At 38.8% G+C, this 14,532-nt stretch overlaps 1 protein-coding gene across 1 annotated transcript in view; it reads left to right on the forward strand.

Annotated features, from left to right (window-relative positions):
• The window catches only part of SPTBN1 (spectrin beta, non-erythrocytic 1), a 197,404-nt gene that overhangs the window by 13,318 nt on the left and 169,554 nt on the right, over positions 1 to 14,532 (forward strand). The gene's annotated exons all lie outside the window — the stretch shown is intronic.

The following is a 14,532-nucleotide window of genomic DNA, read 5'->3' on the forward strand; positions in this document are numbered from 1 at the left end:
TATCGCTATGTTAAATTGTTGTTTTAAAGGAAGTAACGGGACTCATTAAATACTGAGATGATCCTTTAAAATAGACACTGATTAATAATTTGCTTCAAGATGTAAGCAGTGGGAACATGGCTAAGCTTTAACATCTGTAGTTAAGGCATTTCTTTTTTAAGATGTGATCTTGCTTTTTCCCCCTTCTATGTCAGTTCTCCTTCCTTAGTTGGTGAGTATTCAACCTTTTTTTTGGGCAGTGGAGTACAGCGTTTTCCCCCAGTTTGAGCAGTATTCTGATATTTGTTTTGGGGGCCAATGTAAATTGGATTTTTGGACTAAACTGTATCCACGCAGATGGTGGTCTGATTTTTTTTTTTTTTAGTCAGACATTGTGCAAAGTGATCTGATGGGAATAGATGGCAGGTTGGTTGTGTAATGTGGCAACATCTTACTTAGTGTGTCTTCAGAGATAAGTGGGATGTGATTCCAGCAAGGCTGTGCATAAGAAGTTGGAATGCATTGGAGAACTGCCAAGAGATTGGGAGCAAGCTGTATGACAAGCACTAATGCAGCCTTGGCCTGACTTAAAATAGCTATAGTTGAGCAGAAGCGTTTCAAACTTATCATTTCACTTGAGCAAAATCATTCCTCTAAATGTATTACCAAGAAATAGAAATGGTAGCAATCCCCTTTAGTAAGGTTTATTTTTATTTATTTTTTTGTTCTAGCAGTCTTAAAAAAACTTGCGCCTGTATGTAGGAAAATACTTCTGTGTCACATATTACCTTGCATGGTTTTATCTGGACTAATAGGTGATGCATTATCTCAGACTTCACATGGAGGTTCCCCTGCCCTGCTCACCCTACTCGCTAATTGCAGTTTGAATAGAAATTTGGGCCCCGAAAGGTTTAAAAAAAAAAAAAAAAAGCCCTATATTTTGTATGTTGGATAGTCATGTGGATATGAATTATGGTGTTTGAACGTTAGAACCTTATAGAAACATAGTGAAGGGCATTGGTTACAGTCCTGCAGAATCTTTTTTTTCTTTGCTTATTCCTTTTTTGACTGTGTTATTTTATCTGCAATACTTGATTCTTGTTTGTAATTGATCTACATTCTAATTCTGGTCTCTCCATTTTTTTTTTTTTTTTAAAGTCAGGATGACAAAAACAAAACAGGAGTGGGGTTGTGCGGCCTTTAGAAGGGTTTGAGACTAATAGTGACACGATCGTTGCCTGCAGAGGGTGAGGGGTGACTAAGTAGAGATGGAGGTTGCTTCAGAGGATAATCCAGTCAACCTATTTATTAGCATGGGTGCTGCGAAGATGAAAGTTTTAAAAAAACAATACTTAGATTACCGAGTGGAAATAAAATAACATAGAGGACTTAGATGTTAAATATAATATGAAAACAGTGAGTGAACTTCCTCTAGGAGGGCTTCAATACAAACCAAATTTCTAGAAAGATGGTATTAACAGATATCATAATTATCCTCTAATTTGAAGTCCATTATGAATTTGGGCTTAGACTAATTGCAATAGTGTTATGGCTTTTTAGAGAGTACCCTACATTGCTGTCATTAGATTTATTGTTTCTTATACATCGCTGTCTTTCGATTTGTAAGTCCTGAATTGTGCTTTGTCACTTTCAGTATCTTACACATATTTCAGAGGGGTTCTTCGTGTATAGAAACATTATTTCTGGCTCTTATGTTAGTGTCTTTATACAGAGATTTGTAGTTTATACTTATTAGGCCTTTGGTAAGTAGAATTGAGGCTATTTTTCTAGATGTGCTTTTAGAATATGTAAACAACATTTTGTTTTTTTACAGTGTTGAAAAATGCTTTGTGGAAAACCTGTGGAGGGAGATACTTAGCTTCTTTAGATGTATTAATCTTTTCATTCTTCAATGGCAAATGAATTCTCTATATGGTATTTTGGCAGTTTGGAAAATATCAAACCTATGATTTCTCAATTTTTTAATATTTTTGTCTTTCTTTTACACATTCCTTGATTTAAAAATCTTTTTTTTTTATTTTGGGGGTACCTGGGTGGCTCAGTGGGTTAAAGCTTCTGCCTTCGGCTCAGATCATGATCCCAGGGTCCTGGGATTGAGCCCCGGGTCAGGTTCTCTGCTCAGCAGGGAGCCCGCTTCCCCCTCTCTCTCTGCCTGCCTCTCTGCCTACTTGTGATCTCTGTCAAAAAAAAAAATCTTAAAGAAAATTAATTTTTTATTAACATAAAATGTATTATTAGCCCCAGGGGTACAGGTGTGAATTGCCAGGTTTACATACTTCACAGCACTCAGCATAGCACATACCTTCCCCAGTGTCCATAATCCAACCACCTCCCTCCCTCCCTCCCCCCAGCAACCCTCAGTTTGTTTTATGAGATTAAGAGTCTCTTATGGTTTGTCTCCATCCTGATCCCATCTCGTTTTCATTTTTTTCTTCCCTACCCACCAAACCCCCAACTTTGCTTCTTAACTTCCTTGTATCAGGGAAATCATATGATAATTGTTTTTCTCTGACTGACTTATTTTGGTCAGCAATAATACCCTCTAGTTCTATCCACGTCATTGCAAATGGCAAGATTTAGTTTCTTTTGATAGCTGCATAGTATTCCATTGTATGTATGTATATGTGTGTGTGTGTGTGTATATATATATATATATATATATATATATATATATATATATATATATACGACTTCTTTATCCATTCATCTGCTGATGGACATCTAGGTTCTTTCCATAGTTTGGCTATTGTGGACATTGCTGCTATAAACATTCGGGTGCATGTGGCCCTTCAGATCACTACATTTGTATCTTTAGGGTGAATACCCAGTAATGCGATTGCTGGGTTGTAGGGTAGCTCTGTTTTAAACTTTTTGAGGAACCTCCATGCTGTTTTCCAGAGTGGCTGCACCACACATTCCTTGATTTTTAAATACCTCTTGGATTGCCAGTTTGGTAAACCGAGTTCAGCAGATGTGGACTATAAGCTAGAGCCACCAGTTTTTTTTACTTAACACTCCATTCTCTGATCTGCTTGTGAAACTCTATTTTGGATAGTTTTCACCTCAGATTATCCACTAAATAGGAGTATGTATTCCTTTAATCTTGCAAGAGATTGCAGTCATTCACTATCAGATAAAAAAGCAAAAAGTAAAATATTTAAATATCCTTTTCTTGACTTACTTCCTGGATTAAAAAATTATTCATCTTAGTTTTACACCTGCAAATTGGATTGTCCTTTCTCTGTGTTTGTATGCCTCATACTGGCACAGGCTCATAAGACTGGGACCAAATATTTAGCACTTAAGATATCCCAGACATAAAAATTTATGGAATTTGCTTATAAATGTTAGGGGATGCACAGAACAGACCCAGGGTTTTGGTTGGCTTTGTACAGTGTGAAGGCAGATGGAAACGTTCTAGAAATCTGCTGCAGATGGCCGTGGAATAGACAGGTGAGGACCACGTGGAAGTTCATACTAGCAGTCGATGGAGTAATGAGCTGGTTTATGAAAAGCTAGCCTTCTTAGATGTTTCTACAGCTGTTGTCAGCTAGCTGAAAATAAATTCAACTTGTTGGAATGGTGAGTTTCGCTATCTGAATAAGCTTAGATAAACTAGTGCTTCAGGTGCCCATAACATTGTTTATTATAAAATTATTACAATAGAAAAAAGTGGTAATAAACCAAATGCCCAGCACTGGTAAGTTAGAGGAGGAAATATCATGGAGGAAATACAACATCGTGGTTAAAAGTGCTGACCTAGGGGCTGCCTGGGTCTGAATCCCAGGTCTACCTGGGACTCACTTGTGACATTGCGTGTGTCGTTAACCCTACTCTGTCTCACTTTCTTCACCTGTAAGGTGGGGGCAATAATAATACAGACATTTGAGGGTTCTTTTGAGGATTAATAAGTTGATATAAGTAATGTGAAAGCCTAATGTGTGGCAAATATTTATCTATTAGGTATTATGTGGATAAAAATTTTCTTGAAAACATTCTGATAACATAGGGAGCTTTTTAATATAAAGGAATAAAGGCAGAACACAAGGTTATTTAAATGGTGTGATCTCCACTATGTGGGGGGATAAAACCACAAAAAAAGGGAATACTCCAAATCAGAGTATCAGAGTGTGGTAGTATTGTGACTTTGTTTTCTTTTAAGGGCTTTCCTGTATTTTCCAGTATTCACCAATAATCATGTCTTCCTTTTATAATTAAAAAATATAAGCCATTTTTGAAAAGTCCATGTCACCCATTGCAAACAGTATGTTAATTATAAGAACATCCTGTTTATTCTTTGAAAGCTCAGACCTACCATTTGGCCAAAGTTGGTCTCCTTCTGATTGTACAGTGTTTTCACATTCTTACGAAAGTGCCTCAGAGTAATGAAACTCCAAAGTGTTTTTTTTAAATAACCTAACTTAGATTTTTCTACTAATTCAGATTAGTGGTGCTTAAAAAGAACATAGACACATGTTGTTACATGGGAGCCATTTGTTAGTGATATGATCTTAGAGAAATTATGTAATAAGAGTTTTGGTTTTCTCATATGAAGGGGAGGTGAGGCCAACAATTATCATCTACCAATTGTCCCGGCATCAGGACTAAATGCAGTAATATGTACTCATTTCTGGCACTTTGTAGGCACTCAGTAAGTGATGCTGCTACCCTCAGTGCCTGTCCTCACTACCTGCTTTGGCCAACAAACAAACTCAAGTTGGTCACTTCAAATTAGTCCATACCATGGTGTTCTTTAGTGCTTAATTTAAGATTCTGTAGGCAAAAGTGGCTTTCTTAAAGATTCATTCTTAGAAACTTTTACCGGCTGCCTCCCCATTCTTCACATATTTCTGTCTGTGTTTATTTTGCCACTTCCAGTCAGTTTACAGAGCTCTCTTTAAGACCATTCCCTTCCATAATGTACCAGGCAGTTTAGGCTTGGTGTTACAGTAACAAGCAGGTCTAAAATCTTGGTGGCTCAAAGCCATAGATGTGCATTTCTCATTATTGTTATATGTCTGTTATAGGATTGCAAGCAGCTCTGCCTCAGGTTTTTCTAGCTCTGAAGCCCTGGCTGATGGGTCACATAGAAGGCATTGGCCAGAACTAGTCACATGACCCTGCCCAACTGCAGGGGGAACAGGCAAGTGTCATCCACTCATGTGACTGGAGAGTACGTGTGATTATTAGAAGTTTCTGACCAAACATAGATAACAGTGTAGCTGTTACGGTCTGGCTTTGCATTTCCCACTAGCTTAGCAGTATGTTAACATGTGTTATTTAAAAAGAGAATGCTGGGCAAAGTAAAATGTAATAAAGGTTTCTTTAGTGAAGCACTTCTCAGAGCTTTTGTAAGCTAATATGCATTCTAGCAGGGAGAGAAATAAATATATGGTGTTTCCCAAACTTACCCAAACTTGGAATTCTTCTCCCCCCTCCCCTGCTCCAGCCCAAGCCTCTCTTAGGCCTGGAGTTGATGGAATATGCTTTGGGGTACACTAGTCTGTTCTCATAGAGCAAAAATACTAGAGATTCATTTTAATTATTATATACATTAGGAAGAAGCTTTGTTTTTATTGTTACTAGAGTTGATTATTTGAAGAATCTGATTTCTATTATTATGAATCAAATAGAGGTTTTTGTTGTTGTTGTTGTTGTTTTTTAGTTATTATTGGTTACATGCCTTTGTTGAACCCATAGCATTTTTTTCTTCTTTTGGTTGCTTTTGTGTTTTAAACTTACCATTGAAAAGAGAAAGTTAAGCAAACCATGACCACACATCTTTCTTGTTAGAAGAGATTGGATTGGTTTGGAAAGATGACCCAAACATGTATAATTTTTTATTGGCCTCAACCTTTTTTCTTGGTTCCCTCTGACTTTCCATAACAAATTTTCTAGAAGCTTTGACACTACTGAAATGAGGGCTCTGATAAGAAGCAGAAAGACAACTTTTGTCAAGAGGTATTACAAATTTCTTTACCACAAGGCTTTGGATTTAAACAAGGTATTTGTTGCCAGGGATTTTATGCCTGCATATGTAACAAATCTCAGTATGGAAGTTTTCACTCAAATGTGGCTATAAATCTCATGTAATAAAACTTTAGGTAAGAAGGAGCTCTTCCTGTTTCATAACAATGCATGAGTAAAACTTAATAATGATCAACTCCCCAGACCTTTGAGTTTATAGTTTTTCTTTTCTTTTCCTTTTTTTTTTTTAGTGATGAATTCAGTTTCTATTAAAATTATGAAATAAATCCAAACTGAGAATTCAGATTTCATTTTGTCTTCTGTTTTTTCTTTTGTGAGTGAAAAGGTGCAGAAGGCAACTGTTTCCTGATAGGAAAGACACTTTTAAATCTGTCTGCTAACTCGGTAGCAAGCCCCCATCCAGCTTCTTTCCCATTGCCATTATAGTCAGACCTGACCAGTTCAACCTTCCTTTTGAAGGTGACTTGCTAGGATTTGAGGCAAGAAAATCCTTTAGAGACACAATTCCCAGTCTTTTCCTTTTTGTTGACTTTGGTCTCATTGTAGAGAAAGCATTCATGACCCATCACAAAAACAAACATTTACAAGCATTTTTCACGTGGCCTGGGGCTGGCAGAAGTCAAACTTAATATATCAAGGAATATTACAAGCATGAGAGCCATCACTGTTTGCCACAGGGCTGCTCCTAAGCCGGCTCCCAGGAACCCTCGCCTGTGGCAGGTTTTCCAGGTGTTTGAGGACCAGCTGTTAGGAGGTTTTGTGGTAGAGTAATGTTCTCACATTGCAGGCTGCGGCTTATGGTCAGAATGATTTTAGAGAATATGTAGAATCAGAAGCTTTAGAGCTGGGTGGGACCCTGTGGATCTTAATACATCCATGCCTTTGTGTAAAGGAGGAGACAAGCTCAGAGAGGCCAGGTGAAGCCACACAGCCTGGCGGTAAGGGCTGAAATAACCACTTCTGCTCATTTGGGCCACTTGTGATACGTTTTAAAATTAGACACATGAGGTGAAGCTACAAGTTAATGCTCATGTTTGCTGTTTGCACAGTGTCAAACTAGCATTAATGGTTATTGGGCAGTATTTACTGGGAAAACCGTGTTTTACCATAGATTAAAAATAAAAGAGAGGGTTGTTTGTTTTTTGAGTTAGGGAAAAAGGGAAAGCCCTGCAACTACAAGATAGTATATACAATATATCTACCTTTTTTTTTTTTTCATTTTTAAAATTTAAAATCAGTTAATTGACATATAATGTATTACTAGTTTCAGAGGTAGAGGTCAGTGATTCATCAGTCTTATAGAACACCCAGTGCTCATTACATCACATGCCCCCACCTTCATCTTAATGGAAATAGCAAAGAACTGTGCCCTGGCTGCTCAGGTTAGGCTGGAGGAAGGTGAAGGTCATTCCAAAGTAGGAAAGGATCTGGTTAAATATTACTTTGGTAAGTTGAATACGTTTAAAAATGTTCAGGCCCAGGGATGTGGATTGAGGCTGACTGAGGAATTCTCTGTGCCCACAGATGGTTTGTGATATGGTTTAAAAGGGCATAAAGGACAGTTCTGAAAAACATGACCCACCCTAGCCCCCTGCATCCTCTCATTGATTTGTACCCCACATACCCTACATTGATTTGTACGCATGCAGGAAATCTAGGGTATGACAGGTAAAAGTAAAAAGAATAAATGTCATAGTCCCAGTCTTGTTCTGTGGAAGGTAAGGCTTGGAAGAGGGTCTTAACGTGGCTGGGTTCTGTTTCTGGAGCCGTACTACCTGACGAACCTGCCTCTGCTGGTTAATGAGTGGGTCTTTGGTAGGTAAGCATATAATTTATCATTCCAGCTAGGTAGTTTATGACAGTGAAAGTGGCGGGGAGTGGGGAGATTTAACAATGGTACCAGGACAACAGGCATAAACTGGGACTGCCTGAGGCCAACCAGGTAATATGTTCACCCTAGTCTTATCAAATTACTCCATTTCTGTGTCTTCTTCACATTGTAAAATGGGTGTGATGGTAGGATTCACTTCTTAGGGGATTCAGATTAAGTGCAATAGAACGTGTAAAGTGTTTGTAGTGTTGCTTGGCACATAATAACCATTCGGTAGAGTCAGCTATTAAAAACAGACAATTATTTAGGATATTTAATTCACATAATAACCACTTATATATGCAGTTTACTTTCTGCTCTCTTCATATGATTTCTCCATAGCAAATGTTTCTCTTGATTTTACTGATTGAATAATCACATTTTCTAATGACTTCTTCTATTTATGGCACCTTTCTCTGAGTTTTCTTGGTTTCTCTGAGCTTTCTTGCTTTCTCTGAGACCTTGGCTGTGATAAAGGCCCTGAAAGTAAAATTTACTGTTACTGTGTCAGCTACACAGGTCTCTGCCACTTAGTTATGTAATTAGCATCTATGGTCCAGAGAAGGAAGGGCATTGGGACACTTGTTTGTCAGGTGGAAGCAAATTAGTGTTCATACTAGAGATACAGTTTTTATAGCTGGCTCAGCGATTTAGGAATGGTTGGGTGGCTGGGGTGGGGAGAAACCAAACTAGGTCTCTTCCTTGCCTCTCTCAAGTTGGATTTTCCCAGCACAGTGATATGTAGGGTTGTCAGATTTAGGAAAAACACAGAAACCACAATGCCTGCTAAAATTGAATTCTAGACAGCACATCTTTATTAGTATAAGTATGTCTCCTGCAATATTTGGGGCATACTTACATTAAAAACTTATTGTTTATCTGAAAGTCATCTTCATTTTGGCATTCTGTATTTATCTGGCGATCTAGTTATATAGTCTAAAGAGACTTTTTAACCCTATTCAATCTAACCCACATTCAGATAGATATACAAAAGTATAGTCCAATTCCTGTTGTAAATTTTGTGTGAACTTTGAAAATTTCCATGTGTTTTACCCTCCACTGGAATGGCCAGTTGAGAAGTTGTTATGAGGAGCTGCTGCTGGGTATCCACCAAGACCAAGATAAAAAGGAATATATCCCTGCCACAGCAGCAAGGATTACATTTGCTCTGTGAGAACTTTCTGGCTGTGAATATGTCTAGTCTTAAGCCAGCCCTTTGTCCTTGGAGGGAAGTTAGTTGGTTAAAATGAGTTGTTGAAGCCTTGGTCAACTCAAGGAGTTCTCAGTTTTGTGACTGAATTAAATTAGTAATAATGTGGGAAAGTGGGGGGCGGAGGTTAGTTTTGGATCACTTATAGTTCACTTCTCAGTATAGAGGGAACAACTTCTGTTGTCATGAAGAGTGACCTTCAAATACTCTCCCCATTAAAATCTCCTCTTCCTGTTTGTGACTTTCAGTGCTGCTGCTGCCTAGAAAATGGTGGTGAATTTTTTGCATCAGCCGTGGAACTCTGTCAGTATTCAGCCTGAAGGGCACTGTATGCCCTTGGGAAATGCTGATTGGAAGATTAGAGGCTGCAGGAACCTGAGTGTCTATTTGCATTTTTTTTTTTTTAACACTCTGGGTATAATGCCTCTTTTAAGTCGAGTCTCAGAGAAAAAGCTTCACCAGGTTAATGTTACACTTGGTGAAATTAGTAATGGTGAGAGAAGGTTGGGATTGTCCCTACCAGAGAAGAGTGAGCCAGAACACATGGGTTTTGGACCAATATTGGCTTTTTAATTGCTGCCATTTGAAAAGTTTAATGTACTCAGTGAAAAGGTACACGTTTCAGGTTATCCTTTGAAGAAAAATGAGCAGTGGCAAGAGCTTGCTGTCAGACACGGGTAGTATGTGGGTGGGTTAGCCAAGGGAAAATAATCCAATTAGAGCTGTTTGTTCAGAGTATCAGATTTGGAGGTGTATTTTGTTATTAACTGGTGGCTTTCCAGAAAATAAATTATTTGTATGCAAAGACTTAGGCTAGCCAGGCTTTGGATGCCAATAGTTATTTTGAAAAAACTCTTTTCCTTCCTTGTTTTACTTTCCTTTTTGAGCTGTCTCTTTTTCTATTCACTGTTCTTCAGTGGCCCATTCCTTTTGGACATGGATTTGCTCTTGAAGAAATTCGTGTAAATTTGTTATAATCTCATAGGATTGATTTGCATGATGAGTGGAATATTTGGCCTAATTACTTACATAGCTTAGTGTTTGTAGGCATCTTGTTGGATGAGGATTGGCTATTAATGGTAGAAAAGTTCACATTTTAAAACAGTGATTCTTGGGCGCCTGGGTGGTTCAGTCGTTAAGCGTCTGTCTTTTCGACTCAGATCATGATCCCAGGGTCCTGGGATCAAGCCCCACATCGGGCTCCCTGCTTTCCCCTCTCCCACTCCCCCTGCTTGTGTTTCCTCTCTCGCTGTGTCTCTCTCTGTCAAATAAATAAATAAAATCTTTTAAAAATAAAATAAAACAAAACAAAACAGTGATTCTTCATCTTGACAGCACATTGGCATCACCTGAGGAGCCTTTAAAAATGTGGATATGTGGCTCAGTGGGTTTAGCCTCTGCCTTCAGTAAGGGTCATGATGCCAGGGTCCTAGGGTTGAGTCCCCCGCATAGGGCTCTCTGTTTGGCGGGGAGCCTGCTCCCCCTCCCCCTCTCTCCGCCTGCCTCTCTGCCTACTTGTGATCTCTGTCAAATGAATAAAATCTTTAAAAAAATAAAAAAATAAATAAAAAATAAAAATGCAGATGTCTGGGTTCCACCCCAGGAAATTTGCTTTAATTATCTGGGGGGTACCAGGCTGGCAGTGGGACTTTGAAGAGCTCCCCAGGTGATTCTAACATATAGCTAAGTTTGCAAATTGTCCTTTGGTCTGCTTTCAGAATCATGGCTCTAGCGTGTGCTGGCCAGTAGGGTAGCTGTGAATGTCGTGTGGCTACTTAGATACACATTAATTAAAGGTAACGAAAACTAAAAATTAAGTTCCTTTACCCTAGCCACATTTCAGGTGCAAGGCTCGCGGCTAGTGTTTTGGTCACTGAAGATCTAGAATGTTTCCATCATGGCAGAAAGTTTAGATTTAGGCTCTCTGTAGGATGTCAACAAAACAGAGTGAAAGCCATAAACATTTGAGAGGTCTGACACAGGAAAGACAGGCTTAGAATAGAGCTAATCCTACAGGACCTGCCAATACTGAATTACCACATACGTTTTTAGCAGCCTTTTTCTCAATGACCATTTGGCACCAGAAGCCCTGCAGCAGTTGGTGCGATGGATTATGTGTGGCATCTTGCTGAAAGGCCCTGTTTAAAGCGGGCTGGCCTGAAGGGGTGTGGTAGGAGTGGAAGGCAGGAAAATGTGAACTCTCAAGAGTTCTAGGGCCAGGAAAGAGAGAATTAACCTTTATTCCTGCAGAGCCGAGGAATGCCCTTAAAGGGACCGAAGTAGGAGAATTTGGGAAAAACTAGAGGAGGGGGAAAATTGCTTCTATTAAAGAAAGACCTTCCCCAGTTGCTTGGCCTCTCGGCTTATCTTTCGTGTGTGGGAGAGAAGGGCCCTGCTAGCTCCTATTTCCAGTGAAATTTCCACTGTGGGTTCCTGTGTTCTTGGTGGGGGGCAGGGTGGGCAGATGGGGGTTGAGAGAATGGGATTAAACTAGATCATTTTTATTCAGATATATCACATAAAATCCAAGTCAAGGAAAAGAGAAACCGGTAGAGGAAGAATAAAGTCCGCTGAAGGAAATATATTTCTAAGAGATGCTTTCCTCAGGCAAACCCTTTTTCTAGAATCTGTCTTCTTTCTGAAGCCTACTTTTTTTCATTTTACTTTTTAATTTTGGCAGCATGTTGAATTCTGTTCTCTTTCATCTCAGAGTGCTGTTTCTTGCTTCAGGATAAAGGGTGGCGTGTCACATGTCCTGCATGGTCACATAAGCTGGGTGTGAGTGTTGAGGGTGATCTCTTGGGACCATTTTCCTCAGATTTCAGTGTTCTGCATTATCTCATCCTAGTGGCTTCTTTGTGATTTATGGTTTCCTCCTTCCCTTCACCATTAAAAAAAAAAACCCACAAAAAAAAAAAAAAAAAAACCCCACCAAAAAAAAAAAAAAACCCACAAACGAAAAAACCCTCCTATCTCTTGTTGTATTTTTGGCTACAGAATAACTCCAGATGGTACATTTTGTATAGGGAAAAAAAATAACAGAATTTTTCCCACTTTTCCGTGAATTATTTTCCTACTTTCAGTTTTCATGAAGTTATTAATCTTACAGAGGACTCATTTGTAAAGAGACTAATCATGAACAAACACACTTGTATATATATTCCATTGGCAAAAGTTAGGAGTATTATTGTTCTTATATCTTTGTATCATTTGTTACTGTCTTACATCTTTAGCATCAGTGCTAAAATAATAATCCAATTTTCTAGAAATAGAAAATTAAGAAAATGAATTTTTAGTGATTGGGTTTGATGTTGAGAAATAAGTTCCAAAAATGGGATCAAATAAAATGATGTAATTGAAAGTACTTTGAAAAATACATGGCAATATAGAGATGTAAGTTACTGATTTTTTTCTGACTTGAGCTGATCTGTTTCAAATGATGAAGAGCTTTTGCAAAGAGCATGCATACAGAAATCTCTAATTGGGCATGTTTTGCAAAATATTACTGAGTGGATTATTTATAGAAAATGTTCTTTCCTTTGAAATGAGCTTTTCACTTTGGTTTTGAGTTAGTTGGACTTTTCTGGATCAAGGAGAAGACATAAGATCTATTCTTTGAGCCTAACTTTTTTTTTTTTTTTTTTTTTTTGAAAGACAGCTCAGGAGCGGGGCAGAAGGAGAGGGAGAGAGAATCTGAAGCAGGCTCCCTGCCCAGCATGGTTCCTGACATGGGGCTTGGTCTCACGACTGTGAGATCATGACTGGAGCTGAAATCAAGAGTTAGATGCCTGGGGCGCCTGGGTGGTTCAGTGGGTTAAAGCCTCTGCCTTCAGCTCAGGTCATGGTCTCAGGGTTCTGGGATCGAGTCCCACATCAGGCTCTCTACTCGACGGGGAGCCTGCTTCCTCCTCTCTCTCTCTGCCTATCTCCTCTGCCTACTTGTGATCTGTCTGTCAAATAAATAAATAAAAATCTAAAAAAAAAAAAAAAAAAAGAGTTAGATGCCTAACTGACTGAGCTACTCAGGCACCCCCGAGCCTAACATATTTTTAATTCTTCACTGTGTTTCTCTAAGAATACAAGAAACACCTCAGCATTCATCATTCATACTGATAAAACAAGAGCCACGCTAAGAATCTGTTTAATTTTTCCAGGTTGATGATGCAGAGAATAGAAAACAACTTTCAGAGATTTTATAGACAGATCTTTTATTTCCAAAAATATTGAAAGGGTCTTCTCTGATTGTGCTCTAATTAGGTAGCTCCACAAAAAAGGGAAACAATTTTGAAATCACAGAAATGTCGACGAGAAAGTTTTTGAAAGACTTTCTCCAGAAATTTCTGATTGGGAATAAGTGCTTTAAAATAACTGGATTTCCTGATTAATTCACCACATCTGAATTTTCCCTCAGCAGTGGATGTGTTTTATGGGACTAAATTGGACCATTGCCTCAACAGCTTAGATGGGCAGGTGTAGAGCTTCAGTTAGAATGTTGAGTACTTCCCTTTATTGAGCTCTGCCCTGACACCAGGGCCCAGAAATGAGACAGTTCTGCCCTCATAAGCCAAGTATCTAGAGACGAAAAGGGAACCAATGGCACCATTGGTTCAACTGTGGATACAGAATTGGTGTGTCTTGTTCAGGTAGGTGACAGATGGGAAGTTCTAGGGACAGCTTTCTGAAGAAAGATGATTCCTGAGATGACTGTACAAGAATGAATGATGTCAGCTGGAAAGATTAGGGTATGGAGGAGTCCCAGCCCAAGGGAATAGGATGCACAAAGCCACAGAGAAAGCTAATATGCTTGGGGGAGGTGTTCTGTTATGGCCAGAGTAGAGGGAGTGTGTTGAATGTGGCTGAGGGAAGGTGAAAGGTCTTATTGTAACTTGAAAGGAGCTTTTACCTCAGAGATGAAGGGGGATGCCTTTGAAAGATTTTAGGCAAAGTTGTATATTTTTCAAGTTCACTTGAGCTCCAGTATGGAAGATAATAAATTGCAGAAGTGCAAAATGGTGCCGAGTAGGCAATAATTCAGTCAAAAAACACTGAGGGACTATCTAAGTTAGGGTTATTATACTTCATAATTTGGGGGGGGTGTCCAGAGAAATTATTAATAGTAAACCTGACTGACAGCAAAAACTGAGTCCCTAGGCATTGTAGTCTGTCATTCTGAGGGTTTACCTGCTCTTCCACGTAGTCATACATTATGAAGAGTCTCTGAATCCATATTCAAAAGTTGAAGATTGCCTACATTATCAACAGGTCCTTAGAGTTTTCAAATATTTTCTCTTCTGATTACTCCACAATTAAATAGAAAAAAATTTTGTTACCTACTAGGTATTATGATTTCAACTGTTGTGGTGGCCAGTGTTCTTGGTGAAGAACTGATTGGAAATTGCTGGTCATATTATATAAGAATCCTTTTTTAGAGTGAATATGTACCTGAGGAGTCACATGGAAAGTA

The sequence above is a fragment of the Neovison vison genome, chromosome 8, assembly GCF_020171115.1.
Source record: "Neovison vison isolate M4711 chromosome 8, ASM_NN_V1, whole genome shotgun sequence".
NCBI lineage: Eukaryota > Metazoa > Chordata > Mammalia > Carnivora > Mustelidae > Neogale > Neogale vison.